The 18,661-nt window shown below is 39.4% G+C and overlaps 1 protein-coding gene across 5 annotated transcripts in view; it reads left to right on the top strand.

Moving 5' to 3' along the window:
* The first annotated feature begins 681 nt into the window (after positions 1 to 681).
* ZBTB38 (zinc finger and BTB domain containing 38) overlaps positions 682 to 18,661 on the top strand; it is a 65,607-nt gene continuing 47,627 nt past the window's right edge. Inside the window, exons 1-2 of one of the 5 annotated variants that reach the window (XM_011958099.1) lie at positions 682 to 747; positions 2,751 to 2,816. The gene's annotated coding sequence lies outside the window, so the exon portion shown is untranslated. Of the gene's footprint in view, positions 748 to 2,323; positions 2,817 to 3,320; positions 3,768 to 12,629; positions 12,712 to 18,661 lie in introns of those variants that run through there. The other 4 variants (XM_011958100.1, XM_011958097.1, XM_011958098.1 and 1 more) reach the window with 4 other exon arrangements.

Genomic DNA, 18,661 nt, shown 5'->3' with positions numbered 1-18,661 from the left:
CCACATTTACTGATTGAGTGTCTTGGAACATCACAAAATAAACCAATACGTGGCTTTTAGGCTGAGGGTGGACAGAGAACTCCATAGGGGGTTTGGAAACTGCCCTGGAATCTGGCTTACAAGTACCAGTAGGGGACCTGACCACATTCACCACCTTTCCCTGTAAAGGGAATAGGATACTATTTACTCATCTCCTGGGAGCCTAATATGGATTACTGTCATTGTCACTGTCGTTTATTATTCCCGACAGAGGAGGCAGACGACTTAGTTCTATGTGGTCAGAGTTGATTCCATAACGTGTATATTTAGCCTACATGATAATAATTTGCGAGTATTTTTAAATGAATGTCTAGCTTTCAAACGTCTTTAATGGGGAATATCTCAACAGACATGAAGAGCATTCAATGCCTAGGTGTTTGCATCAACCTCCTCCCACCCCACTCTAAGGACTCTGCTTCATAGATGACCGTATATTGAATTGGTGCCTTATAACTCACCGTGATCATCTCTCTAATTCTCGACCTCCATGGTAAAGGAGGAATTGGCCTAAGGATACTCCATTCTAATTTTCTGACGCTGTCAATGCTAACCAGAGCTCATAGAGCAGTGATGTGGGGGTGGGGAAGATGGTTCCACTATTGGTATGAGACCAGGAGCTACTGTTTTCGTTAGAGCCACATTTATTTCTGGAGTAGTTGTGAGAGAGAGATGTACTCCAAAGAGAAGAGGACTCTCGCTATGGTTCAGGTATGACCGACCATCTGGAGAACTCAACTCAGAGACTTTAAAATGTATAGGATATAGGAAGGCAGGGTACATTCCACCCACTAAGCTAAAAATCACTTATGCTCTGGGGCAGGAGACAGAATGAGAGCTAGAAACAAAAGATCCAGTTGTGAAACCCAGTACCTCAGCTGAGGTGTTTGAACATATTTTCTCTTTTAAAAAAATTCTGGGGAACTTCAATGTGTTGCTAACCTGATTATTTTCAGCCAGTCCTTACAGAAGATTGAGGTGCTGGAAAACTAGCAACCCCAGAAAATATCAACTCATTTTTGCACATGTTAAAATTAACAACAGCATATTCAGTGATGCAATAGGCAATTAAAGACTTTTGGAGAGATAAGAAGAAGAAAACTATAAATATTATATATTCAAAATCAGTCTCAGCATTTTATAAATATGTTGGCTTATGTCCAGGATCTAAGGGTGGGGGTGGGTATGGTTTCTTTGTAGCTAAAGAAATAGAGTGGAAAAGAATCTGTTCTATTTCCTTAAAAATAAAAGACTTCTTGTTTTATACAGCATGGCAAATAAAATGCTTTTTTGTTTTTTTACCTGCCGGCAGGATCTGGAGGAAATTTTGCTAGCAAGCTATGTTGTTTTCCTCTTTGGGGACCTGGTGACACTGGTTTTGTAGCAAAACCGTATTTGCTTATTAGGCATTTCTTTAAAATCCTGAATAAGCAGCTCTTTCAACAGTTTTTGTTCCACATGTTAAACATTTCATTGCAATTCGAGCTTCGAGTGTGTGTGTGTGTGTGTGTGTGTGTGTGTGTGTGTGTGTTGATAGGAAGGAATGAAAGGGGGTGCATAAGAATTCTGGAAGGTTTTTTATTTAAAAAATTAATTCCTCACCATTACGTAGTGGAGTATCTGCAGAAGGTGATTCCAATTTATTACATACCGCCAAACTAGATCCCATCAATCTTTAGCAGTGGGGGTAGGGAGGTGGTATTGAAGACGACATGAAATTTGGTGTTTGAGTAGATGAGATTTAATTTTCGGAAAACATTTCACTCATAAAACGGATATCAACCCAGTGTCAGCACTGACCTCCTGATGTCAATGTCATCATGCAAGCGTAGCTAAAATAAGCCTCAAAGTAAAACAAAGAAACATTGCATCTCAGCACAATACGATTTCTTCTCTTACAGTATGTACTATCTATAGCCTTTTGGTATTCCTATTAATGGCTCGTTACTTTAAAATTTAGCTTTTGGAGGGGGAGGGAGAAGAAAAATCATTTTGCATTTTCTATGTTCTGAACGCATACAGTATGCTGCTCTAAGTCTTCGTATTATTTAGGTCAGTATCCTAAGGATAGCTTTTATCGTTCATGATGGTCAGCTATACAGCCAGAGGAATTCAGCATCAATTTATTTTTCTGTTCTGATTTTATTCTGCTTCCAAGTTCTAAAAAATCCATTCATATTTTAATAAAATTCTGAGGCGGTATCTGCCGCTCTGTACTGCAGATCCATTTAGCAGGATACATTTACACTGCTCGTGGTTAAAGGTTATAGCACGGATACAGACAGCTGATCATGCATTCTTCTACAAGCCTGCCGGCACCATTTAGGGTTTTGAAAAATAATCTAGAAATGCTATACCCTTTATCAAAATTATTCTTTACTTTGCAAGAGCTTAACAGTTTTGGTTTTTTCTTAGCAATTCTATAAAATTAACAATCTATAAAATGCATCCCGGACCAGATACATACTGTATTGAAAGCTTTCTTCAAGAAGAGAATATGACAGTGTTCTTCCCAGCTTATTTCCTTCCTTAGCAAAAGGATTGTTTGATTCTCAGAAGCAGAAGGACACATTCATTGTGGAGCAGCTCTGCTTAAGTGTATGAAATGCCTTCTGTCTGGTTGCAGAATTTGGAGTTTGCTAAACAGTGTTTAGTGATTGGGCTCATCTTGCATCACCAGTTGATGACATTTTTCTTTGTTCCCTCCTACCCAGTTGAACCAAGACTCTGAGGCTGATATGCAATGTCACTTACAACATTAATCAGATACTGCATTTAAGGTGAGCTGTCCCTTGCCTCCTCCTTCCCCAGTGCTCGTGTGCTGCATGCAGTACGTATCTTGCTTCTGCGAGCCTAAGATGGCAGGCAGGATTAGTCGTGCTTGTGCTGTGTGTGCATGCTGTGTCTAGAATTCATTACACGTTGCCTAGTATTTCAGATGTGAGTATGTAAATGCTCTGTATGCCATATCATCTGGTAGCGAAGACTTGTTTTTGCCTTATTACAGCCTTAGATATTTCAACATCACCTTTCATTTCTGATTCATTTGCTTCTGGATGTTTGCTTTTCATCACATTCAAAATATGATTTTACCTTTTTTTTTTTTAACAAAACCAAAACCCCCCACAAACCCTAAAAACAAAAACAACAACAACAAAACTCTGCTACCAGATGGTGTCTCTCCTTTCTTCGTGCATTTGCTGTCTTTTAAATAATGTATGTTGTATTGTTAATTAATGTGAATATCAAATTAAACACTTGAAACTTACATGTTTATTATGCAGGTAGGAGGCAAGGTGGATTCTATTTTTAACTCTTATGCACTCCATCATGTGCAAGCAACTTGGGTTCTCAAATTTGTATTTTCAATGCTGGTATCAGTGGTTTGATTTTCAGCAAATGTGACAGTGGCCTTTGCAGTGGTCAGCTCCGAGCTTTGAACTCTCAGAGGAGGAAGGGGAAAAAAATTCAACACACCACCTCCTTGGTTGCAGTCTCAGAGAAACCTTGGATGAGAAACTTCTTTTTTCAATGCTGTTTTCCTGTTGATAAATTCAGTTCTGTGATCACAGTTCATTCAAGCTGTTCTGCGTATGATTTTTGTGTGTATGTGACAATTGCATCTAAAACTTGTGAGCAAGAAGACAGAGAAATCAGTTGGTCTCCATCGCTTTACATAAAAATGGCTGAGTGTCTTGTCATGCTAGCACTGCATTAAGTGATGCATACAGGTAGGTTGAAATTTGCATGTTTTTATAGTTTTTTTTTTAGCCATGCAGCAAGAACATTAGATGCATTAGAATGTGACTTTTAAAAAACCAAAAATTAAATAAGACAGTTGTAATCTTTTGGGGGAGGGTTTTTAATTGGATAGCCTCTGCTATTCAGATAGTATATAAATGTATAGCTTTTACAAACTTACTAAATGATTCTGCCATAAAAGGGAGATTATTTTTTTAAAAAATCATGTAGATGATAGGTGTGGTGCCATTAGACAACAAAAGAATTTTTTGAAAAGAGTGATGATTCAGCTCCATTTCAGCTTGAAACTAAAAATAAATGGGTTTCTGGAGATGATTTCAAAGAGCGTAAACAAGCTTAATAAGAAACATTAAAAATATTTAAATTTTAAGAAGCGGTCTTTAAACGTGTTATATGAAAGATGAAAATAAAAACTATCATGCTTCCAAAATTAATTTTAGGTAATATACAAGAATATATTATATTATGTATATAATTTGGGGAGATGAGGAGTTACAATTTTCAAAGAGGGAAATATTAAATATAGATGGCCCTCTTAACAGAAATAGAGCTTCACTAAATGAAACCGAGCCCCTAGAATGGTTCATTGCCGACCATATAGCTGTGGTTCTGGCACTTTTCAAAATAATTTCATGAGCTCTTTCTTTTGAGCTTAACTTCTCAAATATATTTTAGTTTCAAATTTAACACTGGGCCAGAACCTGTTTCCTTGGTAACCAAATCGTATTTCAACATGCAATAACAGATATGCAAAAGAATGTCTTTAAAAAGGAAACAAATGTTTAATGAAAAATTTACAGTTCTTTTTCCTCTCATATAGAATCTGAACTGGTTTCAGATGGTTTTAATGCAGTCTTCAAGCCTTAAAAATTAAGACATGTTTCTAAACATATAGAGAAAGCTTGCACAGTGACAGCTTTTCTCTCCCTCCTTTGTGCTCAGTACTTTCAAAATTAAGGTTTTCTTTGCAATATGCTCCAGAATGCAGGTCAAGGTTTGTGTACAGAGGTGTAGTTTCATTATCACAAGTTCACCAGCGCCACTGAAACAAAAGGTATTTCAGAAATTCTGAGAATCAGGAAATGCTTGTGCTCTTGCCTTCCCTGATCCCTCCATTGGTAACCTCAGTGCTCTCGGTAGAAAAGGACCCAAATCCAAGCCTACGCCTCCAATGACAAGTGCACCCTGAACCTTTGTGGAAATATCTCTATAGATGTGTTAGGAAGATGGTGCTAAACCTGAAACCTCCCCAAGGTTTGCTTCGATGTGAAGAACATTGAGATTCAAAACCATCTGTGTAAATGGTTGCTTTATTCTAGCAGTTTATCTAATATTCTATTCCATAGCACTATCGTAGAATTGAATCTCTCTAATGGGCTGAAGGGTGGTGGTGGTTGTTGTCATGTTGTTTTGTGGCCAACTAAAATATTTTGCTTGGAGTCTTTCTCTGGTTCAATTATTTCAGAACGTGATTCATCTCATACTGATTTTGTTCTCCAGGCTTGCCATGAAATACCCTTCCTGCAACACCTTTTTTTTTTTTTTTCTTTTTTTGGCTGTTGGGAGCCATTTTCCTTCTTGTCTGTGACTTTAAATGACTAAGTATATTTTGAATATAGTATCAATCAGAAGATTGTAAACTGAAGGGAAATATCAGAAACCTCATTCAATATTGCCCATTTTTTTCATACCAACAGCATTAACAGTTGCAATAGGATCAAGCTAATTGTCATTCACTCTTGAGCAAATAATGAGCCAGGCATTTATAATTAAAACACTACTGCTAGTCAGAAAGCTTATAACTACAATATCTTCTGTTTTGATAGGCCAGTACAAAGCAATCATTTTGCACCTATTTGAATCTTAATTACAAGATTAGATGGATGCAATGCAATTGTTTTACCATTAAAATGAATGCATGATAGATTTAACAGTGTATTTCTTCTTTGTAGAATGTCGATTCTTTTGTTTGTAACTCAAGCATGGTTGCGTCATCTTGTAGATTTTCATACTTAATGGGGTTTTTTTGTGGCATTATTCACTTATGTTGCTCTTAGTCTTGCCTAAAAGAATTTTAAACCCAATTCAAGGATCTAGAAAGCCAAATAAGATTGTTGGGAAGTGTATCGTATCATCGTCATTCTAATAAATAAATAAATCAGTGAATAGAATAATAATTACTATATATTACTTCATTGTGTTTCACCTGAATACTTTGCCTTCATATTTCACAGCAGTCTTGATAAGGCACCAAGCTTTCCTAAACTTACCCATTTACAATTATTATTGAATTTCCAAGAGTAGCTGAAAATGCTTCTTGATGACTGTAGAGGATGGCATTTACCCCATCTCATTGTTTGAAAAGCTATCCTGAACCCATTTACACTTTTTGGCTCCAGTATATTTTACTGGGTAGGCCGGAGCAGGTGCGACAGGAAGACTGTGCAAACAATTGCACTGTTCTCACCAAAACAAAATGGGCAAATATGTGGTTTTCTGTTGGAATGATTTATAATATAAAATACTATAATATTTATAATCCTGTAATACCAAGATTGCATCTCTTGCCATAATACTAGAGTGGTATTGATCTACCTCATCCATTTCCATGGATCCCCCAGAGATGGACTGGTAATCAGACTATGACTTAGAGCCTCTTCACTGTTATGTGAGAAGAATCTAGAAAGAGATCTAGCACTTTCTCTTTAGTACTAAGTCATGCTAAGTCTTTGAGTTCCTGGTACCATGTGGTTCATTCTAATAGCTCCTTTCTAGGGGAAATGCTGTTCTTAACAGCTCTCTTGGTAAATAAACAGTCCACACATTTATTAAGCATCTATTATATGCCAGGCATATTCCAGAGGCCGGGAGGGTGCTTGTGGGGAGGGGAATAAGCAAAAATATAGATGTAAATAAAGGCGGCGAGTGCACAGAGGAAAATTAAAAATTTTTAAATGAAAGTAGTCCAGGCACGGTGGCTCATGCCTGTAACCCCAACACTTTGGGAAGCCAAGACAGAAGGATTGCTTGAGACCAAGAGTTTGAGACCAGCCTGGGCAACATAGCAAGACCCCATCTCCACAAAAATTTTTAATATTAACTGGACATAGTGGCTGGTGTGTACCTGTAGTCCTAGCTATTCGGGAGGCTGAGGTAGGAGTATTACTTGAGCCCAGGAGTTCGAGGTTGCAGTGAGCTAGAATCATACTACTGCACTCCAGCCTGGGCAAAAAAGCAAGACTTTTTCTCTAAAAAAAAAAAACTTTTAATTAAAAATATAAAAAGTGAGGGTTATGTGGTTCTAGGGAGGAGAGCCACTTTAGAATGGTTGATCAGAGTGTTCTGAGGATGTGGCATTTAAGTGGAGATCTGTGTGCTGAGAAGAATCTAGTCAGGTGAAGATCTGACGTGGGGCATTACCAGGCAGAGGAGCGCTCATGGTCAGCCTTCAAACTTTCCTTTCTTTGTGTAAATGTTGCTGTCTCAGAGCCAGGTCTGACAGCTTCAAGGGCTGAGGCTTATTTAGGTAAGCTTCCCCTACAGTAAGAGGATGGCCCAGGTCCCTGTGACTGGTGTTAGCCAGTCCAACTCCCAGAGTCTGGTACTCATGGGGTCATTGCCTTTGACCCAATCACGACCCTGAAACTGCTTCAGAAGGTACAGTATGTTGCAGTGCTAGGTGGTGATGAAATTCTGGCACAGATTCAGTGTCAACCCAAGAAATCCACAGAAGAAAGACCTCTCAGAGTAGAGAAATTTCTGAGAATCCTCTTGCTTTATTTTTCATAAGAATTCCAGAATTTAAACCAATGGCAAAACATTGAGATAGTCATTGAATTTTTTTCAAAGGCAAAATGGTGGAAGGGTCTGTCTCATCTCATCTGGCCAGTAGATTGTCTTAGTCCTAAAATGCCTCCCACCAGAGTGAAGTTTTTTTCAGGTTTTGCTAAAATGCTTCAGCTCTGCACACATCTTTGCCTGTTGGTGGCTTTCTAAAGAACTAGTGAGGTTTTTTTTTTTTCTCTATTAGAGCAAGTCATTCTTTAAAAAATTCTTCTTAAGAACCAGAACTCTTTCATGCTTTTCAGGTTAGTCTGTTGACAAAGGTCAGGGAACAAAGGGAGAAGTTTGCTATACGAGTTAGAAACTATAAGGCTCTTTTGAGGCTTCTAAACATTTCAGAAGCACCTTCTAAGATTGATTCATTACTTAGCAGACTTTGCTTATCACAGTAGAGGTGGCCTGGCTGGCATGTTATACTTCATTTGGTTTTGAGAGGTCCTGAAACATTCCACTACATGAAGACAAGCTTGTTCAGTTCCTTTGTAGTAGAGTGGGGGAAGGGGACTGGTGGTAAAGGGGCTGTCTGCCCATTAGTGGGGAAGGGGACTGCAACAATTCAGTTTACTTCTTTGAGCATTTGTTGAGCATCTGCTATGTGCCAGACACTGCTATAAGCCAAGCAGAATGAAATATAACATGGTCCCCTATGAAACTGCAGTCCAGGTTTCCACACAAGGGTAGAGCATTGTATGGACAAGCACAATTGTGTATCCTCCCTGTTCCAGGAAGAAATAAATGGCGTGCTGTTCTCTTAATGGCCTTTTATGCTGTTCGCTGGAGGCCATCACTCAGTTTGGGGCATTTCAGCTGATGACAAGGACAGTTCTTCACTCGGACTTTGTGTCTTGACCTCACCACCTTCCCAAGATGTCTTGGCTCCTAATAAGCCACCGTATGTCTGGCTGCCCTTCTCCAAGCTGGTCTGCCTGCATTGCCAGGTGACCTCAATAACGGCTGCCACTTTTGCATTCATGAGCAGATGTTAAGTTGAGAAGCCCTCGAATGCAAAAATTTGAATTTGTGATGCAGGCAAGATGCTTTTGCTTTTTTACCTTCCCTGGCTGACAGTAGGGGGTCTCCATGCTGGCTGTTCTGCAGAAGGTTTTCTGGACAGCAGGTAAATCAGAGACCAGTTGCAAAATCAATTGTCTTTGTTAGGTGATCCCAGCATGCCACTGCCTTAGCCTAAATGTCTCATTGACCAGAAAATTGCTCTTTTGATCTCATAACTCATTTTGCATTTTTTCCCCCTTAATGTCCTCCTTGCTGCTGCAGCAATTCCTGCTCAGGGTTCAGGACTAGCACTTGTGTCTACACTCTCTCTGTTTGGCCTGTGGAGGGAGTTTGTTTTCTGGTGCTGTTTGGTTTGAAAAATGCCAGCGTAAATATTCTTTCTGTGCTCATGAAAGGCAGTGGAGGCTTTTATTACATGCTTTCTACAATAAAACAATCCTCTTCCTTACTCTGTGGTCATTGCTGCCAAATGGATATTTTGAAATTTCTTTTCCTTTTGCTTGCTAAAATCTCCCACCCTGTCTGAGGCCTTGCTCTAATTAAGGCCTAACAATCCTGCCGACCTTCCCCAGCGCTGAGCATGACGTAGAGTCCCTGCCCCGAGGGCCTTACAAGCCAGTGAAGCCAGAAAACAAAAGCCACCAGCTGAGAGTGTGGTTAAATCCCAGAAGGGCAGTGCCCTTGTCATTTTTTTTTTTTTAGTTTATTTATTTATTTTTCCTTTTCTCTTGTTTCTTGAACTGAGGAAGGGAAGAGAGGAACCTGGAACAGGGAAAGGAAGGAACTACACCATAGAAAGATTCTCGGAAGTATTCAGGGTACTGGGGAAACAATGCTGAAGAGAATGGGGTGGTCATCTGGGAAGCAAAATGGGGAGCTGGCTGTAGATAGAGAGGGCAGCACGGGGCAGGGTGAGGATGCAGAAGGTAAGAAAGAGGGAACAAAGGAAGCAGTCAGGAGGCAGCTGGGGGACAAAAGGGGATGCCGCTCTGCTGCACCATGGAGCTGGGGGAGCAAGGTACCAGGGAGAAAGTGGGAAGGGGTTGCAACTAGAAAAAGAAGGCTCAGGAGAGACCCTAAATGCAGGTTGCAGGCCTACTGCATACAGACTGGGTGCTATGATGTACTCTCTGGCTTCACTCATAATGTTGGCCTTGCTACTTAATTGCCCCATGTTGCCTATTGTGAAGCGCTTAGAGATTGATGTCCTTAAAGGTGATTTACTGCAGGGTCATATGAACTTTCCATTTTTTTTTTCTTTTTTTCTTTTTTGAAATGGAGTCTCGCTTTGTCGCCCAGGCTAGAGTGCAGTGACGCAATCTCGGCTCACTGCAACCTCCACCTCCTGGGTTCAAGCGATTCTCCTGTCTCAGCCTCCTGAGTAGCTGGGACTATAGGCAAGCACCACCACGCCCAGCTAATTTTTGTATTTTTTTTAGTAGAGACCGGGTTTCACCGTGTTGGCCAGGATGATCTCCATCTCTTGACCTCATGATCTGCATGCTTCGGCCTCCCAAAGTGCTGGGATTACAGGCATGAGCCACTGCGCCCAGCCTGAACTTTCCATTTCTATCCCAAGTCTCCTATTCTACATGCTGAGGATGCCAGAGGGCCCCCTTACCACAACTCCCCACCACCCCCTACCACCGTCCTCCCTGTCCCTGTACTAGATCTGAATTAAACATTAAATGAAATAAGCAGACTTTTTATTCATGTTGTGTGATCAGGTGCTTTTGGTCTTCTACGAAGCACAGACCGACGACCTACCCAAAATACCTGCTGTACACTGCAGATTTTGGAAATTATTTTCCCCAAAGTCAGGTTGCCCACTGCAGACATGCTACTTTGCTTTGGGAACCCCCAGGGCCTTCCTTTTCCTTCCTTCACCAGCCTATCCAGCCCCAGGTCTGAGGGCCTGTGGAGCCATCCTCAAAGGATATTCTGATTGTTTAAATCGCTTGGTCTCCAGGAGACCACACCTGGCTGGCATACCAGCATTTAGCACTGCATCATGCCTGTACTTCCTGCTAAGCTCTTATGGGAATCTGAATTACAAGTTTCAGTTGCCTTGTTGATTTTACTCTTTTTACTCTATCTTTGAGGTAACCGTGGCCCAGAGAAGATGGGACCTCTCAAGGTCTCCCAGGGAGTTAAGTGGTGGAATGAAACCATGCGTGACTCCTAGACCAGTGCTCTTTCTACTAAAGCTGCCTTGAGGTCACAGGGAAAGCCCAGTTCTAAACCAGGGGCTGACAAACTTTCTCTGTAAAGAATCAGACAACAAATACTTCAGGCTTTATGGCATGAAAAAAACAAATTTTCAATAAATTGAGTTTAAAGATTTACTTGGTTTTTATTAGCAATTCGTGAATCAGGCAACATGCTGTCTATAAGAAATAGGAAGGTACTCTGTTGGGCATGGCAGAACAGTTGGTTTTTATAAGGTAACTTAGGTAAAAAGCAGATTGGTTAACATCAGGTTACTGCAGGTAGTTTTCCTTATAAAGATTAAAGCAGAGGGGACTTCTTTATTATTCTGACTAAAATTGGCCATTATCTCTCTCCTAATTTCTCAAGTCAGATAAACAACTTCATTTCAGTTTGGTGATGTGGAACTTTAGCGTGAGTGACTCCATTTTGGTTTGGTCTCTTGGGGCTTAGTGCAGGAGCCAGTCTAAATCAATGGCCTCCTATACATTTAATTTAAGAGTGGGTCAAGGCAAAACTGAAGATAATTCATAGGTATTTGTATAACAATTGATAAAGCAAATTTTCATAAATTTTGTATTGACGAAATTCAAAGTACAACAATATGTAATATTAAGTATAGTAATAATGATAGATATACTATCATTCATAGATACAGAAATGAATGAATGTGACTGTGTCTCAAAACTTCACTTATAAACTCTGAAATCTGCATTTCATATAATTTTCACATCATGAAATACAGGCATACCTCAGATATCACAGGTTCGGTTCCAGGTTACTTCAATAAAGCAAATGTTGCAATAAAGCAAGGTGCACAAACTTTTTAGTTTCCCAGTGCATGTAAAAGTTGTGTTTGCATTATACTGTAGTCTTTTAAGTGTGTAATACCATTATGTCTACAAAAAATGTTTATGCCTTAGTTTAAAAATAGTTTGTTGCTAAAATTTGCTACCAATATCTGAGCCTTCAGCAAGTCATAATCTTTCTGCAGTTGGAGGGTCTTGCCTGGATGTTGAAGGCTGCTGACTAAACAGTGTTGTGTTGGCTGGGCGCAGTGGCTCAAGCCTGTAATCCCAGCACTTTGGGAGGCCGAGACGGGTGGATCACGAGGTCAGGAGATCGAGACCATCCTGGCTAACACGGTGAAACCCCGTCTCTACTAAAAAATACAAAAAACTAGCCAGGCGAGGTGGCGGGCGCCTGTAGTCCCAGCTACTCCGGAGGCTGAGGCAGGAGAATGGCGTAAACCCGGGAGGTGGAGCTTGCAGTGAGCTGAGATCCGGCCACTGCACTCCCGCCTGGGCGACAGAGCAAGACACCGTCTCAAAAAAAAACAAAAAACAAAAAAACAAAAAAAAAAACAGTGTTGTGTTGCTGAAGGTTGGGGTGGCAATTTCTTAAAATAAAACAACAGTGAAGTGTGCTGCATTTATTGACTCTCACAAAATATTTCTCTTTAGTATGTGGCACTGTTTGATAGCATTTGACCCACAGTAGAAATTTCTTTCAAAAGTAGAGTCAGTCTTCTCAAACTTTGTCCTTGCTTCATCAACTAAATTTATGTAGTATTATATATCTCCTTTGTTGTCATTTCAACAAAGTTCACAGTGTCTTCACCTGGAATAGATTCCACCTCAAGAAACCACTTTCTTTGCTCATCCATAAGAAGCAATTCCTCATCTGATCAAGTTTTGTAATAAGATTGCAGAAATTCAGTCCCATCTTTAGGCTCCACCTCTAGTTCTCTTGCTGTTTCCACCACATCTGCAGTTACTTCCTCCACTGAAGTCTTGAATCTCTCAAAGTCATCCATGAGGGTTGGAACCAACTTCTTCCAAACTCCTGGTAATGTTGATATTTTGACTTCCTTCCATTAATCATGAATGTTCTTAATGGCATCTAGAATGGTGAATCCTTTCCCAAAGGTTTTCAATTTGCTTTGCCCAGATCCATCAGAGCAATCACTGTCTATTGCAGCTATAGCCTTATGAAATATATTTTTAATAAGACTTGAAAGTCAACATTATTCTTTGATCAGGACTACAGAATGGATGTTGTGTTAGCAGGCATGAAAACAACATTCATCTCCTTGTATATGTCCATCACAGTTCTTGGATGACCAGGTATATTGTCAATGAGCAGTAATATTTTGAAAGAAATCTTTTTTCTGAGCAGTAGGTCTCAACAGTGGGCTTAAAATATTCACTAAACTAGATCTGCTGTCATCTAGTCATTATTGTTCCATAAATAGAGTTCAGGCAGAGTAGATTTAGCATCATTCTTAAAGGCCCTAAGATTTTCATAATGGTCAATGAGCACTGGCTTCAACTTAAAGTCACCAGCTGCATTAGCCCCTAACAAGAGAGTCAGCCTGTCCTTTGAAGTTTTGAAGCCAGGCACTGATTTCTCCTCTCTATTTATGAAAGTCCTAGGTGACATCTTCTTCCAGTGGAAGGCTATTTTGTGTACATTGGAAATCTGTTGTTTAATGTAGCCACCTTCATCAATTGTCTTAGCTAGATCTTCTGGATAACTTTCTGTAGCTTCCACATCAGCACTTACTTCACTTTGCACTTTTATGTTATGGAGACAGTTTCTTTTTTAAACTTCATGAACCAACTTCTGCTTGCTTCATATTTTTCTTCTGCAGCTTCCTTACCTCTCCTAGCCTTCCTAGAATAGAGGAGAGTTAGGGCCTCACTCTGGATTAGGCTTAGGCTAAAGGGAATGTTGTGGCTCATTTGATCCTCTATCCTGACCACTCAAATTTTCTCCATATCAGCAATAAGACTTTCTTATCATTTCCGTGTTCACTGGAGTATCACTTTTAATTTCCTTCAAGAACTTTTCCTTACAACTTGGCTAAATGCTTAGCACAAGAGGGCTAGCTTTTGGCCTGTCTTGACTTTCAGCATACCTTCCTCATGAAGTTTAATTGTTTCTGGCTTTTGATTTAAAGTGAGAAATGCGCAATTCTTCCTTTCACTTGGACATTTAGAGGGCATTGTAGGGTTAATTGGCCTAATTTCAATATTTTTGTAGATGAGGAAATATGGAGGCCCAAGGAGAGGAAGAGAGGTAGGGAATGGCCAGTCAGTGGAACAGTCAGAACATAAACATTTATCAATAAAGTTCACCATCTTATATGGGCATGGTTCATGGCACCCCAAAGCAATTACAATAGTAACATCAAAGATCACTGATCACAGATCACTATAACACATATAATGATAATGGAAAAGTTTGAAATATTGTGAGAATTACTAAAATGTGACACTGAGACACAAAGTGAGCACATGCTATTAGGAAAATGGCACCAGTCAGACCTGCTTGCAGCAGGGTTGCCAGAAACCTTCAACCTGTAAAAAAAAAAAAAAAAAAAAAAAAAAAAAAAACCACAGTATCTACAAACCCAATAAAATGGAGTGCAATAAAATGAGCTATGTTTATATTCTCCTTTTGATTTTTTCCCAGTAAGTAAAAAATGTATAAACTATTCTTAGCTTGTAGGCTACACAAAAACAGGTATCAGGCCAGATGTGGCCCGAGGGACCTAATGGGTTTTGCAGGTCCATTTTCTAATTGGAAACCTGTAAACTGGGGCCCTATTGGCCAGATTCAGTCCACCTGTGTGTTTGTTTCACTTCTAACAATGCTTTTAGTTGAATGAGTTGCCAATATTTTTGTTTCTTGGTTTTAAAATGATACTACTTTTTTTTTTTCAAATTATAAAAGTAGTATATTACTATGAGGTAATTTGGAGTGTTGAACATTTTGGCATGGATCCCTCAGCCTTTTATCTATGCATGGTGTATTTTTTAATAGTTGAGATAGTAATTTGTAGACAAACTATGTATCTGCTTGTCTACTTAACATCCTAGCAGAAGCATTTTATATCATTTTAAATAAATACTTTTATTAACATAACCTTTTAAAACTTTATGAAAATCTTTAAACATATGTAGTAGAGGCTAGTTTAATGAACTCCTTGTTAGTTCTTTGACAATTGTCAACTGCTAGCCAATCCTGTTTCATGTAAATCTCCTTCTGTATTATTTTGAAGCAAATCTCAGACATCGTATAATTTCTAAATATTTTAGTATGATTTAGTATGATTCTCTAAAAGCTAAATATTCTAAGAAAAAGCGTTTTCCCTCCGAAAAGAAACACTAAAATATTTAGGGGTAAAAGAGAATGTTGTCTGTAACTTTCATATGGTTCAGGAAGGTCTGGGTGAAGAGTATACGGGAATCTTTTTTTTTTTTTGCACTGTTCTTGCAACACTTCTATAAGTTTGAAGTATTTTGAAATAAAAAGTTTTACAAATGTAGATTACTTTTAAAATATACTTTTAAAATGTGGATTACTAAAAAAGAAAAATAACTACAGTACTAGACCACACCAACAAAGAACAATCATTCTTTAATAACAGCAGAACATCATAGCATTCAAAAAATGAAAGGTCATCTTTTAAAAAACCAATTTATTTGTTCAAGGCTCAAATCCAAATAAAGTCCATACAGTGCAATTGACACGATTAAATTTTATTTAATTTATAGGTTTCCCTCCTCTTTTTTTCCTTGTTATTGCTGTAAAAATTTTGTTGAAGAAACTGTTTGTAGAGTTTCCTCCTATCTGAAATCGGTGATTACCTCCCTTGGTGCTGTTTTATGTGTTTCTCTATCTCAGAGAGTTCCTGTAAATTGGGAGTTACATCTACAGACTTGATCAGATTTATATTCCTTTTTTTTTTTTTTTTAAGTAGTCAACATTTCATAGATTTTATGTAAAAATCCTGATTCAGGCTCCCTTAGGAAGTGCTGCCACCTGGCAACAATTGGTCCAGGGTTGGGGAGCCACCATCCCCATTCCCCACCTCCCAACCCCATTTAGGTGGGACTTGAATTCTCCTGCAGGCCAAAGTTCATGCCACTTCCCATCAGCAGTTTCACACATTTATCTGCCTGGCTCCCACAGGCATGGGAAGTTGACACCCCTATTCTAAACATTGCCTCTTCAGGGGCTTTGGTAGATTTCCTACCAAACACACACATCACACACAACAAGTGGCCTTTCAAGAACATAGTAGAGATGAGAAAAAATGATTTGGAAAGAGACTTCCTTAAAGTGCTTGAAGGGAAAGTGATAAGCAGCCAAACTGGGGGAGGCCGAATTATAGAATTTGGTGAGAACACAGATTGAGGGAAAGAGGAAAAAAAAGTAAAACCATGAATTAAATTAACAGAGTGCTGCTAGTATGAGAGTTGGAATGTGTTAACAGATTCCTAACCAATAGTAGGAAACAAAGACGGCAAGTTGGTTTAAAAAAGATACTTTAGTCTTTTAATATATTATAATATTGAAACATTAAAGAGAAGAGGTTAGTGTTAAATTGGCCAAGACTCCTAGTCAGAAAGTGCAAGCAGGCAGTTGTAGGATAACAAAAATCAGTGTGGAGATTAAATGAATGAGGTAGGAAAACCTTCTAGAAAAGGCCCCTGGAAAAGAATCAGGAACCATACTGTGGTAATGGTGAAGAACTGGTGGAAATTTGAGAGAGGAGATAATCTTGAAAGTCTTGGGTTTTTTTTTTTTTTGGTTTTTTTTTTGCAAATGTATTGAAATGAGAAGTATTATAAAGATAGAGGAAACACATCATGTTTAGTGGTCTTGAAAATGATAAACTTTTGCAGAAAAGAAAATAATTATGACAACTTGGGCCCTTTCTGGAAATTTCCAGATAGTTCCCCATACTCAGAAAAATGATTAAGAGAGAGAATCTGTGACTGGTTATGAGGAAGGATGGAAAATTTTGAAGGACTGGTTGATTATGTAATTTTTAGACTGTGTTGTTTAAAACTGTTGCTGTGATATTTTAGTTATTAATAACAATTTGGGGAAATCTAGTCAGTTCTGGAGAAACATTTGGCGCTAATAAGAAAGAAATGCCACTGTTTGTGAATTCCCAAGTGGATGTAAAGAACCATTCACTTGCTAAGCCTCTTAGGAAACCCAGAGCCGGTTTTACCCTTAACAAGCTGTTGACAGAGTCTGATCAAGGTACCACCTGGAACATGTTAACAATACAAAAAAGTGGATGTGGAGTCAGACCTGTTTCAATCCCTTTATGTCACTCACCATGTGACCCTGGCAGATTACCCATGGAAAATTTCTAGGGTGTAAAGGTTGTTTTACACACAGTAGCTATGATTCTCACTGCTTGGATGGTAGGAACTCAGAACTCTGAATACCTCCAGTACTAACGGCAGCCACAACAGCCTACAATCATAGCACACTTACATAATACCAGGTACTCTTGCAAATGCTTCACATTATCTCATTTAATTCTTAAAAAGTCCTACAAGGTAGGCACTGATATTAAAATTAGTCCCATTTTATAGATGAAGAAGCCAAGGGAGTTTAGCTAATTTGCCTAAAGTGGCCTTGTAAGCAACAAAGCTGGGCTTTTAAACCCAGGCAGGCTGAATCCAAAGTAGAACTGTGCCTTGCCTTACCACCTCCCACCTTCCAGTCACCACTAGCACTTCCCAACCCTGGTTCCTAATCCATGTGTCTCAGTTTTCTTGGAGGTCTTTGAATAATTTTCAGAGTTTCCAAAAGCTTCAGTGGAAACATACAAACATGCAATTATTAATAGACCACAAGTTTTTTTAGGTTGGAATCCACTATTAACAACAGCTTAGCTCAAGTTTTGAGGAAGCTCGATTGACAATTGCATATACAAAAACATTGCAGGTTTTTGTTTTTAAGTGGGAAGATGAATCATTACTTAATAAATGCAATTTAGTGGAGTAGATCTTTCTGAACATGTGGCATATGGAGGAAGAATAAAGGGTGCTTGACTTTGAGGAGGTTGGGAAATGCTAATATACATGTGTATGCATGTTGCTCAAACTGTCGGCCTTCAAAACTCTTCCTTTTATTTTTAAATAACACGATTCTTTAATCTGACTTGGAGTCAATATATTTTTCCTTCATTATTTAAAATATATTGTTGGCTTTATATTTAATATTGGAGTCGATTCATCAAGTGATCACATTCTTAAAACATGGTCAGGAACTGGGATGCAGAATTGCAAGTACTGTAGATTCCTGGCTAAAAACGTAAGTTATGCAAAGAATTGGCTTTTTAATCTTTTTAAGCTGTGCCCTTGAATTTTTTTAAAAGAAAATTTAAGAATAAGACTCTACTATCAAAACAAGGTAACATGGACGATTTTTAAAAAACAAACACCTGTCCATTATTCGTGCATTAGCTCCACATGGCCAGCTTGTGGCAGGCCCTCTCTGAATACTTTTTCAATGAGCAGTCCCTAATCTTGGAAGAAAGATGCCAGCGGCCAGGGCCCTTCATTTAAAGAAGAGGACTGGGTCTTTTGCGTGAAATAGTTTCTACGCCACGTTAGGAAAAATCAATCTAGGCCTCTCTTGACGGCCATGGAAAAACACAGGTGACTCCTTATTCTTGAGCATTTGATGCAATTGAAACAGCACCGGACTTCCTGCGAATCCTGTGTGCAGAGTCTGGAACAGGAGCTCACGGACACTTCTGAGGCCCGGGGCCTTGTTCTGACAGTCACCAGGCTGTGTGGCCCAGAGTTCTAACTGCGTTGACCTTCGGCAGGTTCTGAATTGTGTCCTCCCCGAGGAGGCTGAGGCCGCTGCCTACTTGGTGGGGGGCCCCGGCTGGCCCCTGGGTCAGGCATGGGGCCTTGCGGGACCCTCCTGGGTCCCGCCGCCGCCCTCCTGAGGCCTGATCCTTGGCGCCGCGGTT

This window comes from Colobus angolensis, unplaced genomic scaffold, assembly GCF_000951035.1.
Source record: "Colobus angolensis palliatus isolate OR3802 unplaced genomic scaffold, Cang.pa_1.0 Scaffold46, whole genome shotgun sequence".
NCBI lineage: Eukaryota > Metazoa > Chordata > Mammalia > Primates > Cercopithecidae > Colobus > Colobus angolensis.
Note: the sequence above shows the minus strand (reverse complement) of the source record. Positions and strands in the feature narration are given on the sequence as shown.